This window comes from Rattus norvegicus, chromosome 7 (genome assembly GCF_036323735.1).
Source record: "Rattus norvegicus strain BN/NHsdMcwi chromosome 7, GRCr8, whole genome shotgun sequence".
Classification (NCBI taxonomy): Eukaryota; Metazoa; Chordata; class Mammalia; order Rodentia; family Muridae; genus Rattus; species Rattus norvegicus.
Window position 1 is genome coordinate 129,873,749 of NC_086025.1, and position 22,840 is coordinate 129,896,588.

At 45.7% G+C, this 22,840-nt stretch overlaps 2 long non-coding RNA genes and 1 pseudogene across 8 annotated transcripts; 1 reads left to right on the forward strand and 2 right to left on the reverse strand.

Moving 5' to 3' along the window:
- Positions 1 to 22,840, reverse strand: part of LOC120093719 (basic proline-rich protein-like) — a 193,081-nt pseudogene that overhangs the window by 124,152 nt on the left and 46,089 nt on the right.
- Positions 1,233 to 5,605, reverse strand: LOC134479564 (uncharacterized). The gene is made up of 2 exons (XR_010053074.1): positions 5,002 to 5,605; positions 1,233 to 4,281 (listed from the first exon to the last, which is right to left on the reverse strand). It is a non-coding gene; the product is annotated as an uncharacterized LOC134479564 (long non-coding RNA).
- LOC134479561 (uncharacterized) lies at positions 5,217 to 14,559 on the forward strand. 7 transcript variants are annotated; one of them, XR_010053070.1, is made up of 3 exons: positions 5,217 to 5,327; positions 9,730 to 9,844; positions 14,255 to 14,559. It is a non-coding gene; the product is annotated as an uncharacterized LOC134479561 (long non-coding RNA). The 7 variants fall into 7 exon arrangements; XR_010053069.1 differs by lacking the exon at positions 5,217 to 5,327 and adding an exon at positions 5,488 to 5,626; XR_010053067.1 differs by lacking the exon at positions 5,217 to 5,327 and adding an exon at positions 5,490 to 5,626 and having other exon boundaries at positions 9,534 to 9,844.

The window sequence follows — 22,840 nt, forward strand, 5'->3', positions numbered from 1 at the left end:
AGGATTGGCTACTTTTAAAAGAATCAGTGCAAAGGAAATGAAGGGAGAAAGGGTTAGCTACTCTAATCTCAGGGTAGAACAGGCTCTTTGTGTTAAAAAAAAAAAGTTTTACCAGGTCAAGGTTAGATTAAAAACACTTGCATAAAAGTTTTTCAAGGTGAGGGAGACAAAAGGCTCTGCATTCCTTATAATAAAGTTTTATAGTACCTTATAAAAAGGACTCATATTTAATACTTCTTACGTTCTTCAAAAACCACGTGTGCTCTTGACCACTGAGCTATCTGTCCATTCTCAAAAGGGTATATATTTTTTTAAAGATTTATTTTATTTATGTGAGTTCACTGTAGCTGTTTTCAGACACATCAGAAGAGGGCATCGGATCCCATTACAGATGGTTGTGAGCCACCATATGGTTGCTGGGAATTGAACTCAGGACCTCTGGAAGAACAGTCAGTGCTCCTAACCACTGAGCCATCTCTCCAGCCCCCTGTAGTTTTTTTTTCCAATGCTGTTTTCTTCTATAGTTAAGTTGGCAGAGGAGCTCAATAGAGCATGAGTGTGGGACTTCAAGGTGTGTGGTGTTTCCCTTTAAACGAGAATGGATGGGGCTTTCGTACAAAGTTGGTTTCCCTTCATATTTAGAATACTAACAGAAAGGCAATCAAATCATTTCTCTTTTGCCATGTGGGTTCTATAGGGTATGGAATAAAAATTCACCAAATGTAGCCTTTGAGAAATTTGAGTCAATAAAGAGAAGTGTTCCCAGTTAGAAGGTCACAGGCCTTATCAGACAGGCTGGGGCCAATCCCACATAACTATCAGCAGACTACTCCAAGGGGCAAGGTGGCTCACGCCTTTAATCCCAGCATGTGGGAGGCAGAGGCAGGTAGATCCCTGGGAGTTTGAGTTCAGCGGGATGCACATAAAGTGTTTTTCAGGACAACAAACAAAACCAAACCCAAGCCAAACAAACAAAAACACCACACCCCCAACCCTCCAAACCAAAACAACAGCAGTAAACAACGAAAGCCAAAACAAAACAAAACCAAAAACCACTCCCATTATCCTGTCTTGGTTCTCCATAATACCAACTTTCAGAGTCAATATTTGGACTGGGACACTGTAACACACACACACCTCTCCCCCTGCCCCTGAGAGTAATCTTGTAATCTTAATTGCTTCATTTGTAAGGGACATTCTTTTGGTTAAGGAGTCATAGAAAGTGACTTAAAAAGTACTTGATTTTTTTAATATTTAGATTTATTAATTTATTCTATATGAGCACTCTTGTCATTGTCTTTAGACACAAGAGAAGAGGGCATCGGGTTCCATTACAGATGATTGTGAGCCACCATGGGGTTGCTGGGATTTGAACTCAGGACCTCTGGGAACGCAGTCAGTGTTTTTTTTTTTTTTTTTTTTTTTTGGTTCTTTTTTTCGGAGCTGGGGACCGAACCCAGGGCCTTGCGCTTCCTAGGCAAGCGCTCTATCACTGAGCTAAATCCCCAGCCCGCAGTCAGTGTTCTTAATCACTGAGCCATCCCTCCAGCCCCATACCCTCTCCTTTTCCAGCTCAAAGAGCTGGATTCCTGGCCACCTTGGTCAGAGGAGCACAGCTTGAACAGTCTCAGAGCTGGAGAAACACAAGCATCCGAGGCACTGGCTTTGCAGACAGCCTCTGGGATTCTGAACAATGAAGCACTCTCCGGCCTTGTCCGGGGACAGACCACGTGGTAAAGGCTGCACGTGGCTGTGGCCCCCCTTTGGCCTTATCGTTTCTTCTCTGCTTGGTCATCTTAGATTCAAGTCTCTGATGAACTGAGTTTAGTTTCCCTTTGATATGTGGTTGCTTTCTAAGACCTTAATCTTTAAGATGTCACGCCTAACTGGGGCGGGGGTGGGAGGTGGGGGTGGGGAAACAAAGCGAGAAAAATAAACTCCGCTCAGTTGTAGAGAGAAGGGTGTATAGCAGTGGGAAGATAGACGTGTGCGGGGCGGTGGCTACAGCCTCTTTGTGTAAACCCGTATGGTCAGAAGCAGAAGTCAGGAACTGGAGTATGAATGCAGGTCCCTTTTCCAACCTGTCAAGGTCTCTACAGACGGTTGCTGCAGGTAATATGTATGACTGTCTGGAGCTACACAGATAGCTGTTGTGAAGCTGAGAGCTGAAACGGACTGAAATTAGTCATATTTTTCATCTAGTCCATAGGGTCTGCCTTCGTAATTGTTCTATAGGTAGGAGACTCGAAACTTCCACTTCATTAACTTCCTAGATTCTTTTTACTGTGTTTTTGAAGGTTATATTTTCAAGAATAGCTATGTATGTATGTATTATTTATTTATTTGTTTGTTCTAAATAAATATAAATATAGCCCAGCCTGGACTTACCACCTTCCTGTGTCAGCTCCCTGAGTCCTGGAGTTAGAGGCCTGCACCACCATGCCCAGTTAAGGAATAATCCTTTTGTTTGGTTAGTGTTTTTGTAATTTCTCTTAGCATTTTGAGTATACGTTCTTCTCTTTGTCTTTTGATAAATCCATTGACAGCCATGAGTAGTTCCCACGTAGGGCAGAAGGTGTTTTGGGTTCACTGGTCACATCTCCTGGATGCTTTTCAGACTTGCGAATTTCCGGTTCAGCCATTGTGTCCCATTTCTTTTGTTCGTTTTAGTGTTTCCCTCTCCCTTTCTTGAAATTTTCACTTTGCTCACCCACATTTTTCCTCACCCAACGAGAACATTTTTTCTCTTTTATACTTTTTGATTCTCTTTCAGCTAAATCACATGATTCCATTTTATTGAGGCCCAACTCTGATGATCTATCTCATTTCTTTGTTCAGAATAGCTCTGCCCATTTTCTCTGCTTCCTTACTTCTGTGTGGCTTCCTGGGCAACGGATAAAACCTACAACTGCCACAGTCTCCATGGGGAGGCTTTATACAGGGAAAACCCCCTCCCCCCAACACACACACAACCACACCTTCCACTTAGTCCTACAGCCACTCCGTTCTTCCTCAGGGAGAAGGGAGCTGCTGTGCCCTTCGTTCATTTTCTGTGTTGGGCCTGGGACTAGAGGAAGCTAATGGTGTCTTCCAACCCAAGTCATTGTGCTGGGCCAAGCAGAGCTTGCAGATTGGCAAAATGTTAGCCGCTTGTGAAAGTTTGGCGCTTTTCTACACCCTGTTAGCTCAGAAGTAATGGCCAGGAGATCCGGTATATTTATTCACAAGCTTCTTCCACTATAGTTGGCCAGGGGTCTCATTTGTTCTGACCTGACTGTGCTGTCATAGCCTACTTCCCAGTCATGGGGCCATTTTTTTTTTTTTTATTTTATGTGAGTACACTGTTGTTATCTTCAGATACACCAGAAGAGGGCGCCAGATCCCATTACAGATGGTGTGAGCCACCATGTGGTTGCTGGGAATTGCACTCAGGACCTCTGGAAGAGCAGTCAGTGCTCCTAACCGCCAAGCCATCTATCCAGTCCCGTTATCTGCCATCTTTGGCTGCCTCTGCTCCACCCGTCCTCTGCTGGGGATCCTCCTGTGCCCACCTCTCCTCTCTCCTCTTTCCACCTGAGACCCCTCACAGGGATCAGAAGTCCTTCATCTTCCTCCCCTGCCCAGCTATTGGCTGACCAATCCTTATTAAGCAATCAGAGGTGATGGAAACAATTTTTACACAACTTTGAGACAGGACATGCTTGACAATGCCAACATCTGACTGCAACCAGATCTCTGGGCTCCGGACAGAAGGCAGCTCTTTTAGATTTTGCAGAGGCGAGGAGATTGAGCGCAAACCTTCTCTTCCCTTGGTGAAGCTAGAGGACATCTGAGGTATACAGTTGTGCTTAGAACAATGTCCTTAGCAGGAGGGTTTCCCAAATATCTCTTCAAGCTCTGATTTGCCTAGTTTTGCGTTCCCCTTGAGTTCATGGGCCTTTCAGTTCATTTCTCACAAAGGTAATATTTTTTTTTCTGAAACGTATTGCCGAATTGTAGTTTAGGGTAGCCAAATTGGAAGCAGGACAGGTGGATGACAATGAACCAATTCTTAGCTAGAATACACAATATCCCAGAGGTGCCAGGGGCTGGTACCATTTAGAGAGCTACAAAGTGTCCAGAATGCACCATGGTTGACTTAGGGTTTCTATGGCTATAATGAAACATCATGACCAAGAAGCAAGTTGGGGAGGAAAGGGTTTACTCAGCTTACACTTCCACATTGCTGTTCATCACCAAAGGAACTCAGGACTGGAACTCAAGCAGGTCAGGAAGCAGGAGCTGATGCAGAAGCCATGGAGGGATGTTACTTACTGGCTTGCTTCCCCTGGCTTGCTCAGCTTGCTCTCTTATAGAACCCAGGACCACCAGCCCAGGGACAGCTCCACCCACAATGGGCTGGGTCCTCCCCCATTGATCACTCATTTGGAAAATGCCTTACAGCTGGGTCTCATGGAGGCATTTCCTCAAGGGAAGCTCTTTCCTGTCTGCCTACTCTAGCTTGTGTTGAGTTGACACAAGACAGCCAGCACTCTGGATGATAGGTTCGGAGTGGCATGTGAAGCTAGAGAGACAGAGGTGATGTGAAGAAAAAAGAGCGAACTAAACTGTTCAGACATGGAGGGCATCAGTGAAGCATCTCAGATAGAGGGTGTGTGATAAGATGTTTTGGAATTACTCTACGCGCTGACACGGGGCATGAGAGAGTTGTAGGACGCCATCTAGGACGGCAACCATAGTCAAGAGAGGGTGGTTTTAATGGCAACCCAACGCAGGAGGCCGGGAGTACGTATGTGCTGATTGATAGTAACAAGTGGAGAACGGGAATCAAGAATGAGCAGAGGAAGGGGCAATGCCAGATAGTGCAGGAAACTCTTGGGAGAGCATGGCTTCTGTGGTCACTGAGAATAAGGTGGTTTGGGACAGGGATAGTGACGTTGGCTAATGTCATGGAATGCTTTAGTGACAGACAACGCGCAAAGAGCCGTATCCAGCACTTACTACATGTCTGGTCCTCAGGAAAGGATCTGGCATAGAGACGTGTATTTGAGAGGCAGTGAGAGAAGCTAGGAGTGCCTTCAGAAGACTTCTGAAGAGATCCATCGCTGTCCTCAGTTTTGATGTGGCTTGCGTCATGCCATAAAGAATGGGTCTTATGAGGCCTTACTGGGGCACGCATCTGTGTGTGCGTTTCTGATATCGACACCTGCATGAACAGTCGCTCGGGAGACAAGCTAATACAATCTGCCCAGGAAACCCTCCGCCTTTGAAAGGCAGAGCAGAAGTTAGTATTCTCCCTTCCCACGTACTCTTGATGCTCAAACAAGGTATGGAAAAGAGAGAGACACTGCAGAGCTCACTTCCATCTCCTTACGTGGGTTTACCAAACTGGGCCACGCCCACTTCCTCTTCCGCTTGGCCTTCCATGGCTAGGATGCTGAAGGGTTAACACGGGTGCCTTGTGCCCTGAGGTGCTAGGAGCTTCTGAAGACAGAGGTTACACTTCATATTCATCTGGAAACTCGGTTTCTTGACCAGGCCTCACAGTGTCTGGCAAGGTGTCTGGACATTGTCATTGTCGTCGCCGAAGTTATTTCCTCGTCTCAGAGTGCAGTGCGCATGGCAGGTAGGGTGGGTTGGAGGCATGGGCAGACGGTCCAGAAGCTCCGAGTGTGGGGTGCCTGCTCCGGCGTTTGGGAACCTCAGAATTGTGGAGAAAGACCCTTAGGGTTCTACCAAGAAATCACCCTCAAGTTTGATTTGTCGTCTTCCTTGGAATAAACTGATTTTTTTTTAGAGATTATTAAACATCACAGCTGGGGGAGGGAAATCGTCAAGGGCAGGACGCGTCAGCATTGCGCAGGTAGTAAATAGTAGACTACCTAACCCAAACACGAGTGAGCGAAACACACTCTGCTTTGTGCCTGATTTAAGGTGCTAGATGTGCGTGGCTGAGGACAGTCACAGGATCGGTTTTCTTTTCATTTCCTCCGGTCTCCATTTACCTATGAACCCCTCTTCCATGGTTGCCAGGCAACTACCAAAGTCCTCTAAACTGAAATTCCAACGTAAAAAAACAATGACTCTTTGTCGCGGCACCTCCTCACCAAGGTCCTCGGTGGCCCCACCCATAAACCTGTCACGATGGTTAGTTAGGTTAAATGCTCTACTGTGAGGTCAAAGTACCCGGCTGCCTTGCAGGAGACCCTGTTTCTGCAGAGGGAAGTGTAGTTTCAGCCTCCAGAAGTGAGGAAGGAATGCCACAAGGCGGGGGTGGGGGTGGGGTGGGGGGGGAGTCCCGTGACCATTTTCGCATTCTTCACCCATGGCAGACATTACTAATCACTGACTGAGCCTTTTATTATGGCTGTGCTTGGCCATGACTGCAGCAACTCTGTCAGGGTGGTGCCCAGGACTGACTCAGTACGACATTGCTGGTCTAGAAATAGAAAATACCCAGAAATCCTTAAAACAAAACAAAACAAAACAAAACAAAACAAAACAAAAACAAAAAAGTGTGCTTTTCCTCACCAGTAAACCCGGGTTGAAGCAGTCTATAGTTCTATAGTGGGATCAATGCTGATCAGGGATGAGCATTTTCAGTTACCCGATGTCATGCGCATGTGAGTTAGCTTGTTAATAAGACCTATGTTATAGTTTTATATATATATATATATATATGTATATATATAAAAACCCGTATATATCTATATCTATATCTGTATATATCTCAGTGTGTGTGTGTGTGTGTGTGCGCGCGCGCGCGCGCGTGTGTGTGCGTGCGTGCAGGCGTGTTGTGGAATAGTAACAAGTTTGTTCTTTTCAGAGCAGTCATCAAAATCTTGTGATTTTAGTGAGTACGCTATGGCCAAAACCAACTTTATTTTTCTGGAAGAAAGGGGAAAAAAAGCAAATAAAAGCAAAGTGAATAGGGCTTAAACAGACTGGTTTCCCTCAGGGGCCCCACAGTTAGACTTAGGGGATTCAGAGCCTGGCAGCCTAGGCACCCTGCATGAGCATGGGGCTCCTCTACGGCATGGCATGGATGTATGTCCCTCGGACCCTGCCCTCCCGTACTGCCTATTCCAAAGGTTCTTATGTGGGTGCCCTGGGCTGGAAGGTCCAGAACCAGACATTCCTCTTTGGGATCTAAGGCCTAACTTCCTTGCCTCCTCTTAAGCAACCTTTAGGAGGTCCCAGAGAGAGAGAGAGAGAGAGAGAGAGAGGAGGGGGAGGGGGAGAAGGAGGGGGAGGGGGAGGGGAGGGGGAAGTGAGCAGATCATTAGTTTCTACTAGACTTCACAATTCTAGCAGGGATGTTAAATTGTTCTTTAAATCGAGTTTTACTGTACAGGAGGAGAACATTGGGGTTGGGATGTCACAAATGGATAAAAGCATCAGAAGGAGGTTTCCCAAGACAAATGTCCCTTCTTATCTGTGACAGGACCCTAGCAATAGCCTTAGGGAAGTAGCTTGGGAGCCAGCACACTCAGTGTGTTTATTCTGCGCACATTAACTTAACAGGTGCTCGTTGACACTAACGAGGTAAGACACCTTGGGTGGCTGACCCCCACCAGGTCGTGGTTTTTGACAGAGGAATCTAATTACTTACTTTATCATATGAAATGGGAAGTAGCCATGTCCCCTTATTTGGCAGAATTCAAAATTTTACAAGTTAATGATTGTAAAATTTCCTGCAGGTCTTGGTACCATCCTGTCTAGACAAGAAACTATTTTCTCTATGGCCAAACATGTTTTCTTAATACTCAAAGTTTACCAATGTGTCAACACAGCACTGAGAACTTTTGTTCCGCCAATCCTGTACCATGTCTGTGTCATGGTCCTCACATAGCACTGAGTCCTGGACCACATCTATGTCTTGACCCTCAGTTTACCTTTCTTTCCTCCCTCTTTTCTCTCCTACTGTCTCAGATACCTTCTTTCTTTTATTACCTCCCTTCCTTTCTTTCGATCTCTCCTTCTCCCTCTCTCCTCCCTCCCCACCCAGTCTCCCTACTACAGAATCCATTTTTCTCCTCTTTTCTTTTTTTCCTTATTGCCTCTCTTCTCCCCTTTCCAGTTTGATCTTGTTTTGTTCTGTTTTTCCTCTTAGAGCCGCCCACATGTGAAAAAGAGGACTTTGACCAGAATAGATTCAGGATCATACCAGTCCTCTGCGGATTTTGGAAGATGAGGGTAGCCCACTCTGGGAACACGTCTATAAGTTGCTCCGATTAACCGGCCTTGGTGAGGTTAGACGACATCCATGTCAGTCACTGAAGAATGAGGACCGAGATGGAGTCTACCCTGGGTTTGGTCCCTGGAGACCAGAACCATAATTATTCCTATTGGCAGTTACCTCAGAATGAACAGGAGGGCGAGGAAGATTTGTTGGGTGCAATCTCTCCCAACAGAGCGTGGGAAGTGATCCAGGGAGTGTTCTTATCAGGGAAAAACGAAAGGTGCACTGGGCAGGAGGAGCAATGGTTGTCCCTGCTCATCATGTCCAGGAGACAGTTGTTTTCAAGATGATACCACACACGCATGACCTTAGGGACTGAAGGATTGCTTCCGGAGTGAAATCACGGAACACGGAAGTCCACAAACGTTTATTTTCATGTCCTTGCATGGAATGTGGTGGCTGGACTGTTTTTTTTTTTTTTTTTAATATCTAGTGAGAGTCTCTCGAAGCCACCAAGAACAAGCTATTTTAGTACTTGGGTGTTTTAGAACACGGTCTGTGAAAGCCATCATAAGCGATGAGAATGAATAAGTAATTGAGATCAATTTAATTCCACTCAACGGGCGCTTTGACGAGTGTGTGGTTTTGATCAATAGATCAAACGTTTCAAGGAGAAAATGGGTGAACAACTAAGGCACCTGGAAAGTCATGCTGCCGGCTGAGTGGTTGCAGGGTCTGCCTCAGACTCAGGGAGGTAGAGCCGGGCGTTGCCGGTCAGAGAGTGAGCCCCACCCATCCTCAGCATCTGGGGAATGTTGGGTGTTCTTCAGCCTCGCGCACACACACGGCTTCCCCTTAGCCTTCTTCGTGTCCTGTGGTAATAATACTTCAGGTTCTCTTGAGGTGGTTAGGCCAATAACCTACCTTCACACAAACCATCTCACTGGACTCTGGATTCTTGCTGGGGGCGGGTGGAGTGGGGCAGGGCAGGCAAGGGAACAGGGACAAAGGAAGTCCAGGGAGGTGGTGCGACTTGCCTGCTGGATCACACAGGTCGTTAAGGAGAGAGCTAGGACTCAGCTGAACTTTTCCGAGCACATCACTACCAAGTTCTCTTTCTTAGCCTCTCCTCTGCCCTTTTCTTCCTTGGACTATGAGGGATTCCTCTTCTTTAGCTCATTCCCTGGTCTTCCTTAGCGTGTCAAAGGCTGGTATCATTTAAGGCAGGGGGACTCCAAGTTCACTGACAACCACACCTTCCTTAGGGAGAGCAGCATTCCTCCCAACATGTCTCCAGAGTTCTGAGCCCAACTTCGTCCTCACCTCTTCTAACATTTTGATGGCGTTGCAGGTTACATAGTTCAGAAACCAGCCCCAGGCACAGGCATGTGAAGGAAGGACAACAAAGAAAAGAAAAGGAGATTCAGGCCCAGGCCCAGGAGCCACAGACCTGCAGAGAAGGATGAAGCCACTGCCGTCCGAAGGCTGGCTAGAGGAACGCTCACTAGATAGATGACCAGGCCCGTACTGTTGCACTGTTTCCTCAGGGCATCATCTGGGGGACTCCTGAGCGGAATCTGACTTGATTTGGAAGCCAAAGAAGCCAGCGGTCGCGCAGTGAGTTTCTCGGAACTGTACTCCACAGACATCTTTGGCGTGCTGGTTAGTGATGGTTCAGTTGCTTTAACTCTTTAGCTTTTTACCTCAGTAATAACGAAGTAACCTGATTAAGAGCTGGGGCTATTTTATGGGGCTAAGAAAACACCCCTTCTACCAAGCAGCCTGGTAGATTTCCTATTAGGTCATTGTTTGAGTTGGGGAACAAAATGACTAGCTGCCCCTGGAAATAAAAAAGAATGACGTCTTCAAAACCTACACAGAGGAGAGATAAATATTACCTCCGTCGGAGGAACCTGACAAGCCGGGACAAAGAACACATGATAAATATGGGCTTTGTTTAAAATTTAATTAAGCTTCTGAGTCTCTGGTCTGTTTGATGGTCAATATTGAATGCACCAGTGGAAACAAATTCTGGAAGTTTACAGCTGGAAGATGAATAACTCCAGGGTAACAAGCACTGGGCTTGGGTTTGATTGACTAAGGCTGTCTCACAAAAGGTGGCTCCCTGTCCTGGTGGCAGCTGGATCTGGTGCAAGCCACCGATCCCAGTCTTTTCCTTCCCAATGTGGTCACCACCGAACTTCTCAGCCTTAGGATGGATCTAGGGACCGGGTGTTCCGAGGGAGCCTTCCCATAGGAGAGGGGGCTGAGCATTTATGAGCATTGCCAGACATTTCCTGTCAGCCCTCAGCAGCCTTTCCCCATGTCAAATCTTCCTTACTATTTAGGAGTAACGGCCAAAGTAATCCTTCCGACTCACTTCATTTGACAGCGTAATTTAAAAATACATTTCCCCAGGGGCAAAAATATGCCTGATACACAGAAAGAACTATCTTTTTAAAAGGGGGATTTTTAGTGCACAAACAGCTGTCTTCCATTTTTGGCATTAAAAAAAGGACCAAATAAAATGACTAATCTTGCTAAGTATTAACAATAAAAATGCTGACAAAATCTTAACTATACACCTCACATCCTTAGTAACACTGTAATTATAGCTCTGGCAAAAGCATGCATACACACACACACACATACACACACACACACACACAGTTCGCACAACACCCCCGACACAAGCACACAAGCGCCACCATGGTCTCACCCATCCGCACACATGAGCACATGCCCCCGAGCGTGTTTGAGAACATATAGGATTACTGTCCACTCTTACCACTGCCGCCCTCCCCACGGAGGGAGCATACTTACACGATGACTCCCCACATGAGTCATTCAACTGCTCTGAAAAGGCCAGCGTGGCTTTTAAGAAAACGTCTTTATGTAATGCCAGTCTCGGCAGATGATACTCCGAACCAATGATTATTGACATATATTGATCAGAACTGGGATTCAGTTATGAATACTTGACTAACGCATCAAGATGCCATATGTCTACGGTTTGGGGGCTTCTTATGCATGCAATGGGACCCTGACACGAGGGTGAGCCAGTGTGGCCCACGATGCTGAGACAATGAAGCTCTTCTGAGAGGTCACAAACAAGCCGCCAGCAGTAGGTTCTAGGGCTTGGGGAAAGGGCTGACCCAAGAGAAAGGCTTTCTGAGTTCCTTTGGCCCAGTCCCTTCCAGGTCTGGTTTTCCTCTCTGTTCTGGAACGGGGGGAGGTAGACTTTTGTCTGTGAGTTTCAGCCAAGTTTCATCCCCCAAGGGCACTGAATTCTGCAGAGAACTGAACCAGTGCCAGTGAGGAGAAGGCTCTGCAGTTCAGCCTGCCAGGGAGCGCATCTGCGAGGACCCATGGTCTGGAGACACCGACTGTGCTTAGAGTGAGGCAGGCAGAGGCGTTGGAAAGGAGGACTAGGCCTCGGAATAACCATAGCACCTTCAGCCTTCAGGTTTTGACGAACATCCCTATGTGTTCGTTGTAGGCAGGAAGGGTGGTTGGCTGTACGACTCTCCTGTCTCACTTAGCTGTAATGGCCTTTTACCAAAATAATATGACTCATAGGTTTGAGTGGATGGGACAGGTTCTGTCTTCTTTCCTTTTCTGGGCGGTACCCACCTCACCTTGGCCAAGAGAATAAACTATTTGGGTTATAGGTCAGTGCCCTTCTGCCAAAGAAAAGGGTGCTAGTGAGGTGTGGCTGGGGGCTGGGGGCCGGGGTCGTCTGCACGTAGAAATGATCATACGTCAAGCAACGAAAACAGATAGAATTTATTTCGTACTAGCTAATTGCAGGTACTTTCGCATATGCCGTTTCTCCCCAAAGCAGCCAAAGCACCCACTGGAACAACCGTGGAAGGAATCGATAAAAGAACAAGGCTCAGAGGGATGAAATCACTCATCCAAGCCATACAGGGTTCCAAGTTCTAGTCTGACTCCAGGTCTGTCTGATGCCAGGCCCGCAGGAGTGTGGGAGCCATTCTTCGTTCTTCTAGATTGAGGCCCTAAAAATAATAAAGAAGAATATAGATAATAAGAAAAGAAAGACGTAGGGGCTGGGGATTTAGCTCAGTGGTAGAGCGCTTACCTAGGAAGCGCAAGGCCCGGGGGTTCGGTCCCCAGCTCCGGAAAAAAGAACCAAAAAAAAAGAAAAGAAAAGAAAGACGTTGGGTGGTGGTGGCTCATGCATTTAATCCCAGCATGTCAGAGGCAGAGGCAGGCGGATCTCTGTGAGTTCAAGGCCAGCCTGGTCTACACACCAGGTTTCAGGACAGCCAGGGCTACAAAGAGGAACCCTGTCTTGAAAAACCAAAATATTGAACTGAAGACCCAAAATTAAACACGCACCCCTACAGACACTTGAGTTCTTGGCAAAGAAGCCAAAACCATACGGTGGGAAAACAAAAAGCATCTTCAGCAAATGGTGTTGGATTAACTGGATGTCTGCATGTAGAAGAATGCAAACAGATCCACATTCACACTCAAGTCCAAAGGGATCAAAGACTTCAACATCAAACCAGGCACACTTAATCTAATAGAACAGAAAGTGGGGAATGGCCTTGAACTCATTGGTACAGGAGACAGCTTCCTAAACAGAACACCAATGGTTCAGGCACTAAGTTTAAGAATTAATAAACGGAACCTCGTGAAACTGAAAAGCTTCTCTAAGCCAAAAGACACTGTCGTCAGGACAAATGAACAGTCTGCTGATTGGGGGAAAGATCTTCACTAACCCTACACTCAACAGAGAGCTAACATCCAAACTATATAAAGAGCTCAAGAAGACCCCGACAGTCCAAGTAACCCAATCTAAAAGTGGGGTACAGAGCTAAACAGGGAATTCGCAACAGAGGGATCTCAAATGGCCGAGAAGCACTTAAAGAAGTGTCTCAAAACAAAACCAAGCCAAACCAAACAAAAAGCAAGAAAACAAAAACAGAAAAAGAAAGGAAGGAAAGAAATTTGGCTTGGCAATGGAAGAGCAAAGAGAAAACGAGTCACCGTGTCAGCTAGGATAGGAAAGGAAAGGTGTGAGATGGGTGGCCGCAGGATGTGGCCAGAACACAGTCACCAAACAGAAAGTTCAGTCACCCGAATTGCCTGGGCTGAGGAGGAAAAGATAGAGCAGGTTAGACCCTCTGCTAAGGGAAGAATGAAATCTGGTTGGAAGATAGGAAAATGGGCAAAAACAAACAAACAAACAAAAACAAACAAACAAAAACACCATGTACTTTCCCCAGGATCACCTTAATTCAAAAGGAGTGCTTTATAGAGTTCAGAAAGGGAGTGCAATGCCTTTTGGGCATTTGCTCATGTGTTGTTCCAATCCCAAACCCTATCTCCTATCCCTAACCCCAAGCCTCACCCACCCCCAATAACCCACCCCCAACAAAAAGTAATGCACTTATCAGCACCAACGTTGCTGAAAGTGGGAATATTCTGCATAAGAATAAGACTAGATTTCTAAAATATCTAAGTAGGTTCACGGATGCAAGGCCATATGCAAAGTTAACAAGATGCCTCCCCCCACCCCCATCCCCAGCCCCACCCTCTGGCCCATCCTATTAACAGCAGACTGGGGAGGCCGACAAGTTTAATGAATGCCAGGTGCCCATCCACGCATGGGATTCTGAGATGTGACCTCTTCTTTTTGGGACACTGATGATTTTTTAATAGAAATAATTGTATGGAGAAAAATTTTGGAGATGTATGTGCATTCTGCTGCTTAAGTGAGGAAGTCCCAGAATTTCTATACTATATTCTGTATGAGAATATTGGGCTATGAGTCTCTCTAGTTGAATACATTAAGTATGGGCAACTTGGGGATGAAGCTTTCATAATAAATCACAGTATCTTATTTCAGAGAATGTCCACAAAATTTTCAATACTTTGGATAATTTTATAGAAGAACAGTAGATCAAGGAACATAATCACTACACTCGTGAGATTAGTCAACACTCAGAACTGTTGGCTCATTAAAAAGCAAAACAAAACAAAAACCGATATACTTTTCTTTTACATGTGTGGGTGTTTCGTCTGTGCACCATGTGCATGCAGTACCTTCAGCAGCCAGAAGAGGACGCTAGATCTGCTGGAACCGCAGTTATACAGACCGGTGTCTACTGAGAATCAAATGGAACTCATCTGAAACAGCAGCGAGTGCCCTTAATTGCCGAGCCATCTCTTGAGACCCCCAGAAGTTTTGATTTGGATATCTCTGTTGACTACCTTGGGTATTCCTTGGTTAACTGACCTTGTGCTTTCCTATCTTTTTGTCTAATCTCTTTGTTTGATTTTTACCGCCCCTCCCCTTGATTTGTAAGAACATATTACTTATATGGATACAAGTCAGTTGGCAGTTTTATGTTTTGATAACATCTCTTCCCCTTCTGGTACCTGCCTTTTTACTGGTTTTAGTGACACATTTAGACAGCTCCGTGGATAAAGCAAGGACCCAAGTGTGGATCTGCAGCAGCCAGGTGAAAAGCCAGGTGTGGAGGGGGCATGCACCTGTAAGTGCACCTGTAAATGCACCTGTAAGTGCACCTGTAAATCCTGGCGCTGGAGAGGTGGGGACAAACACATCCCTGGGCTTGCGGGCTAAATCGGTGAATTCCAGGCTCAGTGAGAGAGCCTGTTTCAAAAAGTAAGAGAGTACGTAATAGAGAGAAACACCCGGCATTGACCTGTAGCCTCTACGCACGCACGCACACACGCACGCACGCACGCATGCAAGTATTCATAACTGTGTGTACTCATACATACATGCACAATATGTATATGTGTGCACATATGTGTATATATGTATGTGTATATGTCTGTATACTTATACTTACATACGATATATAAATATATATACATATATGTATATATGTGTACATGTATATAGATGGGTATATATGTATTATATGGGTATATATGTATATTTATGTGTATATATATTTATGTATATATATACATATATGTACACACAGACATCATATTCCCCCTCACATTTTTACAGTTAATATCATAGTCAGTGTTAGAAAGCTCTCCTGCTAAGCATTGCAGTGACTAAACCCACTTACAAACTAAAACATCTCTGTAGACCAAGACCTCACAGACTTCACAGAGTGAGGGTGTAATGGACAGGGGACATATATAGAACATGCAAAATGGTAAAACTCTCTGGAAATAACACAGCTGAGTGTTAGAATGACTTTGGGTTTGGTAATAAGCTTTTGGTACAACACTAAAGGCCCAGACCTAGATGGAAGGATCCATAAGTTGGCTGTCAATAAAACTAAACACTGCCATTCTGTGAGAGATACTGTGAGGGACATGCCAACGAGATGTGGGCCGGAGGGACTTATTTTAAAAAAGGCTTATTTGGTAAAGAACCAGCATATAGAATGCTTAAATCTCAAAACAAGAAGACAGACACCCCAGCTTAAAAGGTAGTCCAAAGATTTTATAGGCCTTTTGTGAAATGTATGCACATGCACACATGTATACTGTTTGTATGTTACGTACAAATGCAGGTGGCAGACACTGGTGAGATGCTGTCTATCACCTAGGGTCAGGAGACCGTGATTTTAAGCAGCAGGATGTTGCCACACATCTGTAAAATGGTCTGTTCAGAAAACTGGCAGTAACAAGTGCTGGAGAAGGATGCTGGACAGCAGAAAGTGTTTGTCGATGTGCGTGGAGAACAGTGCCACAACTTTGGTTCTTTTTTTTTTTTTTTTTCCGGAGCTGGGGACCGAACCCAGGGCCTTGCGCTTCCTAGGTAAGCGCTCTACCACTGAGCTAAATCCCCAGCCCCTAGTGCCACAACTTTGAAAGGCAGTCTGGCTGTTTGTCACAATCTAAACAGACTCTTACCATAATATCTACTGATTGCTGTCTGGAATTTGCTCAGAGGATGAAAACTATGGCCACAAAACCCTGCAGATGACCTATTAGCAGCTCTATTTGTAAATGACCCTTAAGACACACACATATAAAATGCGATTTGTCCACACAGCGGGATGCTTTTGATGGAGCTGTGAAGGATGAAAAGAAATGGCGGAGGCGGGGGGGATCTTAGCTGCATTATTATGACGTGAGAGAAGTCAGCGGTGAATGATTGTGACAAAAGGCAAATCTGTGAAGTCAGGATCAGGTTAGAGAGGACAACCAGGCGGACCCCGTGAGATGCTCTTGGCAGGGAAATCACTCCGCGCGATGTCTTCACAGCGAATATGCAGTAAACACTTCTCAAGATCGGCAGAGCTCACAGTGCCAAGAGAAAACACCAGCATAGACTTTGGGTTTGGGGATGGTACTTGTCAGTGTGGGGCCCTCTGCTGAAGTGTGCGGTTCATAGGAGACTGTGTATGGGAGAGCAGGTGGGGTGAGATAGATGCCGGCCTTTTCCGTTCAGTTCTACAGTGTCTAAAGGCAGTCTACTGAGAATATTCTCCATACACAGAGGAGTGTCTACTGGGGCAACACATAAACTCAGCCCCTCACCTTAACTCCTCTGCTGACAGATGCCTTGCCCAGTCAGACACCAGATCTCTTGGCTTAACCTTTTAATCTATTCATTTCCTGTTTCTGTGGTTTGTTGTTTGTCTTTTTTTGTTCAACTCCCTAGAATATCTTTAATATATTCGAAATTTCTCACCGGTTTTATTTGCTCCTGTAGCCTTTTAAAGTTTTGGCGATCAAAGAAGTATTTGACTTTTCCTTCATCTCTTCACCACCTCCTGGAGTTTAATTCTCATTTCAATGTGTTCAGTATTTTTTCTTATGCATATTTATCAATATTCATTCTAGCTTTACGTTACTGATTCATCCTTGTTCTTAAAATGGATGAAGTTCTGTTAAGGGCAATTAAAAAAAATGTGTGTGTGTGTGTGTGTGTGTGTGTTTGTGTGTGTGTTTATGTGTGTATGTGTGTGTATTTTGTGTGTGTGTTTATGTGTATTTGTGTGTGTATTTATGTATGTGTGTTTGTTTGCTTATTCGTCTCTTGTGTGTATACGGGTGTTTGAATGTACATTGGACACAGGTTGTACCAGTTGACATTAGATATCTCCCCTTATTGTGGTCTACCTTATATATCAGGGCAGGGTCTCTTGAGGAACCGAGCTTGCTGTTTGGTTGAATCTGGCTAGCAAGTTTTCTTGAGATCCTTTTATGCACCTCCCAATACTCAGAGGACAAGTGGATGCCATACCCTCCTGGCTTTTGCAGTCTGTTCTAGAGATTCAAGCCCCCGCCCCCTGCTTACACGGCACATACCCTTTCCTTCCAGACATCTTCCCAGTCCAAACCTATTTGTATGTTGCAAGCCTTCCTTCTGGGCGTGCAGTTTGTCTCTCCAGTCTTGTTTCAGAGTAGTGCTGCTGAGCCCCTGAGAACTGAGGGCATCTTTGTGGGGCGCCAGGGGAAAGATCGGCTGTCAGTCAGTTTTCCCACAAATACTAGTCACTCTGGTCTGTCAGCATGAGTTTACTTGGTTTTCTTCATCTACAGAAGGATTCCACGACTCCATCATGTCCTACTTAGGTTTTATTGCCGTGAAGAGACACTATGACCAAGGTGACTCTCATAAAGGCAATCATTTAACTGGGGCTGGCTTGCAGTTTCAGAGGTTCAGTCCGTTATTACCACAGCAGGAAGCATGGCGGCATGTAGTCAGCTGTAGTGCTGGAGGAACTGGGAGTTCTACTTCTTGATCCAAAGGCAGTCAGGAGGAGGTTCTAATTCCATATTGGCCAGAGGAGACTTCAAAGCCCACCTCCAAAGTGACACACTTCCTCCAACAAGGCCACACCCACTCCAACAAGGCCACACCCACTCCAACAAGGCCACACCCACTCCAACAAGGCCACACCCACTCCAACAAGGCCACACCCACTCCAACAAGGCCACACCTCCCAACAGTGCCACTCCCTATGGCCAAGCATTGAAAGACACAAATCCATGGGAGCCAAACCTGTTTGGACCTCACAGGAACCAGTGGGTGGGCTCTTAATTTCCACGTTTATTTCTCCTCTTTATAATTCAAGGCTTTGGGGTCATCCCTAGCCTACATCTTAGCCCATGATTTCTGTCCTCTGATTCTGCTGGGCTCAGGAGACAGTTGCTCAACTTTCTGTTCTGGGGTGAGAAGGGGTACACACTGGGGCCTGGCTGTCTATTGCTGGTAAAGATTTGAAGCTAGTTTGTGCTTGGTTGTATGTCTCACTGCCACATCTGGGTAAGGTCTTAGGGACTTGGGGGGGGGGTCACAGTGAACTTGCTTTCTCGTCAGTGGAGATACTTGGTCTCAGCCTTTCCTGTTCCTTGTAGCCACCATACCTTCGTCTGATTTCCAGTCTTCCCAAAAGGGAAGGGTGAGGCTTACCCTTCAATTCTCCTCGCCCGTTCTAGCTTTTTAAGCAAGCGGCAAAGAAAACGCATGTGATTTTACTCTATGGATAAGATACCTGTACCCATGTGTGCACAGGAAGAGAACCTTTTTAGTTGAAAGATTGGGGGGCGGTAATGGGGGGTGGATGGGGAGGGGAACACCCATATAGAAGGAGAGGGGAGGGGCTGATGGACAGGAAACCTGGAAAGGGAATAACATTTAAAATGTAAATAAGAAATAACCAATTTAATAAATAATGGAAGGAAAAAAAGAGTTAATCACATGACTGTCATCGTAAGGCAGGGAAGGCAGAGCTAGGTGGATCTCTGGATCTTGGTAGCTGATCAGTTTTCCTGAATCTGTCAGATTTATGTCTAGTAAGAAATTTGTCTCCCCCCAAAAATTAAGACATAAAAAGGTATCAACTCCTGGCCTTTACACATATATCCCTCTCACACACACACATGTATGCTTAAACATGTATTCAACACACACACACACACACACACACACAGCAGTAAAAACGTCCCTTCTTAGCAGATGTGTTGTATTCTTGAACCACAAAATTCGTGCACATGCTGCACAATTCAATTTGTCATCCGACCTCCATGGACACAAATGAACTGTCACACATACATACACTGCACACATTCTCAGAAAATAAAGGAAGAAAAGAACAAAAAAGAAAGAAAGAAAGATTAGGAGAGAGACATTGTGCAAGGAAACAGGCCAAGGTTTCCTCTCCAAGTTGTGACATTACTCATAATGGTAATAAACCTGTCCTTTCTTTTTAAAAACTCTCAGGGAGGAAACTTGAAGTTGCGCTTGAAGCATCCTACCTGGTCAGCAAGAGGAATGAGTATTAGTGACCTAGAGAAGGAAACGGAGTTCGAGTTTTCCGGATCGAAGGTTAAAGCTTCAATAGCGATCGAAAGGCAGGGGGTACAAGAACAAGCTCTACCCCTCTGCTGTGAGGGAAGCCCCTTCTCTTCACTGTTGGCGTGACTTCAAATCCCATACTCCGTGTGAGCAGCGTGCACGTTGTGGTTATGAAATGCGTGAGTTGGTGGGGATGTAGTGGAAACGTATGTTCTCACGATATAGTTTCTGTGGTGTTGGAAGATGGTTTTCAACACCGGGCTGTTACACGGGAACACTCCGAACTCTTCCTTTCCATTGAACACATAGTTCTGATGGGTCCTCTGCAAAGAAATCATGTGATTTTAATCCGCCATGCTTAACCATAGATAACATGCCTGTGTCTGTCTCACAGTTGCGTGCGTTAGTGTGCTTTCTTGGTGAGCGCCTTTGGAGACTCTGACCTGTGGACCCGAGGTAGTGCTTCCGTGAAGAAATTTGATTAATCTTCTTCCTTTGCTTTTAATCATATAAGACTATTTGAAGCTTTTTTTTTTACCACAAATACCCTTTCCAAAAGACCCCTCCATGTGATTATCATTATCACTATTGATGCCTACATTTAAATGCCCTGTGGCTAACGTATCAGAGGTGAGAGGAAGATTGGCTCTGCCGGCCCGTCTTGCCCTCTGTTCTAGTGGCAGATTGAAGAACGTTTATTGCTGCCACATCGGAAAGAGGAGGGGTTGTCGTACTTGTTTGCTTGGCTTTGCTTTGAAGTTTTGGACACATCTTTGTAGGTCCCCAGCCGTTTCCAGCAGTCATAGCTGTTGTAAAAGCCTGAAGCGTCTTGTGGGAGCCCACTTGTTAAAATACACGTGCAGGGGCTGATAATTGTCAAGTGTACAGCTGGAGCCCTGAGATAGGACGGTTTATTGTCTAATTTTCCAGCAAACACAGTTTTAATGAAAGCCATCATTCGAGGATTTCCCCTACGGCATTGGCTTTCTATGCCTGGACCCCTCTCATGAAATGAAATAGGGAAAATAATTCGGACTCTAAAATAAGCCAGACTTTATCTGTCGATATTGGTAATCTTGACGGTGTGCGTGCACACACACGGTGAAATGCTGTCAAACTGCTGAGAAATGGTCGGCAGTCCCAATGGTTTTCAAAGCTCCGCGCTCTAGGGACTTCTTCCACGGTGGAAAGCCGCCAGGAAACTGGCTATTACCATCAGCACAACTGCCTTGTAGCACCTTTCATTGAGTGCTCAGTACCTGCAAGTTGCTGAGATGCAGGACGTCATCCTGGAGCTGTGTCTGTGGTGCCAGGGCTTTGCTCTGCAGTGGGGGATGGAGTGTCAGGGACTCGCTAAGGGGTGGAGCCCCCGGAAGCTCGTAGTTGCTGAAAGGGGTGGGGCCCCGGAAGCTCATAGTCGCTGAAAGGGGCGGAGCCCGAGACCATGACTTGAAGCTCAGCTCTGTTTTGTTTTGTTTTGTTTTGTTTTATTCCAAACTAGTATAGCGCCCTGGGTGGGTGGTGTATATTAGTAATATTAGAATCAAATGCGGGAAGTGACTGTGTGTGTTTGGTGGCCTGAGCGTCAGGAAACTTTACTCTGGAGAAGGCATTTTCTTTCATTATAGTAAGAGAAGTAGCCACTGCAGGGGTAGCCTGGGCAAAGGGCACAGTCCTAAGGAAGAGATTGTGGGTGGGGGAGTGAGGAGTAGTAGGGAGACGATGCTCTATGGCGTCACTGATAGACTCCCACCGTTGTTGTGGAGTTAGGACTCATGGAGGAAGTTCTGACCAGGAAAAGGGCTTTTCACCAGACTTTCACGATTGAGAGATGACACTGGACACTCTGAGCTGGTAGGCTGGAGGGAGGTGTGCACAGAGACTAATTTGTGAGGAGAGCAGGGCACCACTGTGACTGTAGGACGTGTAAGCACACACTGCTCCCCTCACTGTGGAGTAGAATGGGGTTGCTGTGTAGGCAAGGGTGGCCTTAAACTTACAATCCTCATGTTTCTACCGCTAGAGTGGATTACAGGCGTACACTTAGTTTTTACAATGTAATTCAAAGCCTCAGAAAGCCAGGAAGACAAGGGAAGTCAATGAATTAAATGTCAGATGAGGGACAGGTTTTGTGCACAAGTGTTTTTTTTTTGCTTTTTTGTTTTTTTTGTTTTTTTTTCTACATTCAGGTCAAATGCTTTCGGGTTATTATTAGACCATTTGAACATCCCACCAACATGAGATTAATAATAATGTGAACTTGATTTTATTTTATGTGCATCTGTGCTTTGCCTGCATCTACATCTGTGTGAGGATGTTGGATCCTTTGGAGTCACAGACAGTTGTGAGCGGCCATGTGGGTGCTGGGAATTGAGCCCAGGTCCTTTGGAAGGACAGCCAGTATGACCACTGAGCCATCTCTCCAGCCTCAACAATGTGAACTTGTGTTAAACCCACTCTCACTGGGATTTAAGGGAGGCATTTCTAGGGCTGGAGAGATGGCTCAGCGGTTAAGAGCACTGACTGCTCTTCCAGAGGTCCTGAGTTCAATTCCCAGCAACCACATGGTGGCTCACAACCATCTGTAAGGAGATCTGATGCCCTCTTCTGGTGTATCTGAAGACAGCTACAGTGTACTTATATATATAATAAATAAAATAAATCTTAAAAAAAAAGGGAGGCATTTCTAAAGGACTCTCCAACAGAGCTAATGAGAAGGTTCAATTTTTACTAGAAATCTGGGCTTGATACAAGCACTTAGATGTAGTTTTATAAATATGTTTGACATCTAAGCCCCAAAGACACATTCTGACCGAAGATTTCATTGCCCTCAAAAGAAGGAAGGAAGGGTCCCATTAAATCTGGAGTTATTTCTTTCCTTTCTTGCCCTCATCTGGGCCATTTCTGACTCTGAACCAGGAGTACTGGGGCAGAGCTCCTGTGGCTATCCAACCAGGTCATGGGGAAAGGACAGACAATGAAAGATACACATTTAAAGGCAACAATGTTGCAGAAATGAAGCCCGCAGGGCAAGCCAGATCCTCTTACTCTTACTGCGAGATAAAGTCCTAACAGGTGCTGGGACTTGGGTCAGCATTATTAATAGAATGGAAATTCTAGTGGAAACGACAGAGTGATTCTGAGAGCTAAGCACGAAGACTCTGGTGAGGAGCAAAGAGTCTCAAATATCTGCTTGTCACGGTCCTAGTCACCAGCTAACCCTCCCCTCCTACCTCATTTACGACATCAGTTGATCCTGCCTTGCGTGCGATTTGGTTTAACTGGAATCTACCAACACGTTTACTTATCTCATCCCTTACTGGGGCTGCTGTGGGTGTAGCATGGTAAAGCCTCGGCAACGAGCTGGCATGCTACTCCGATTG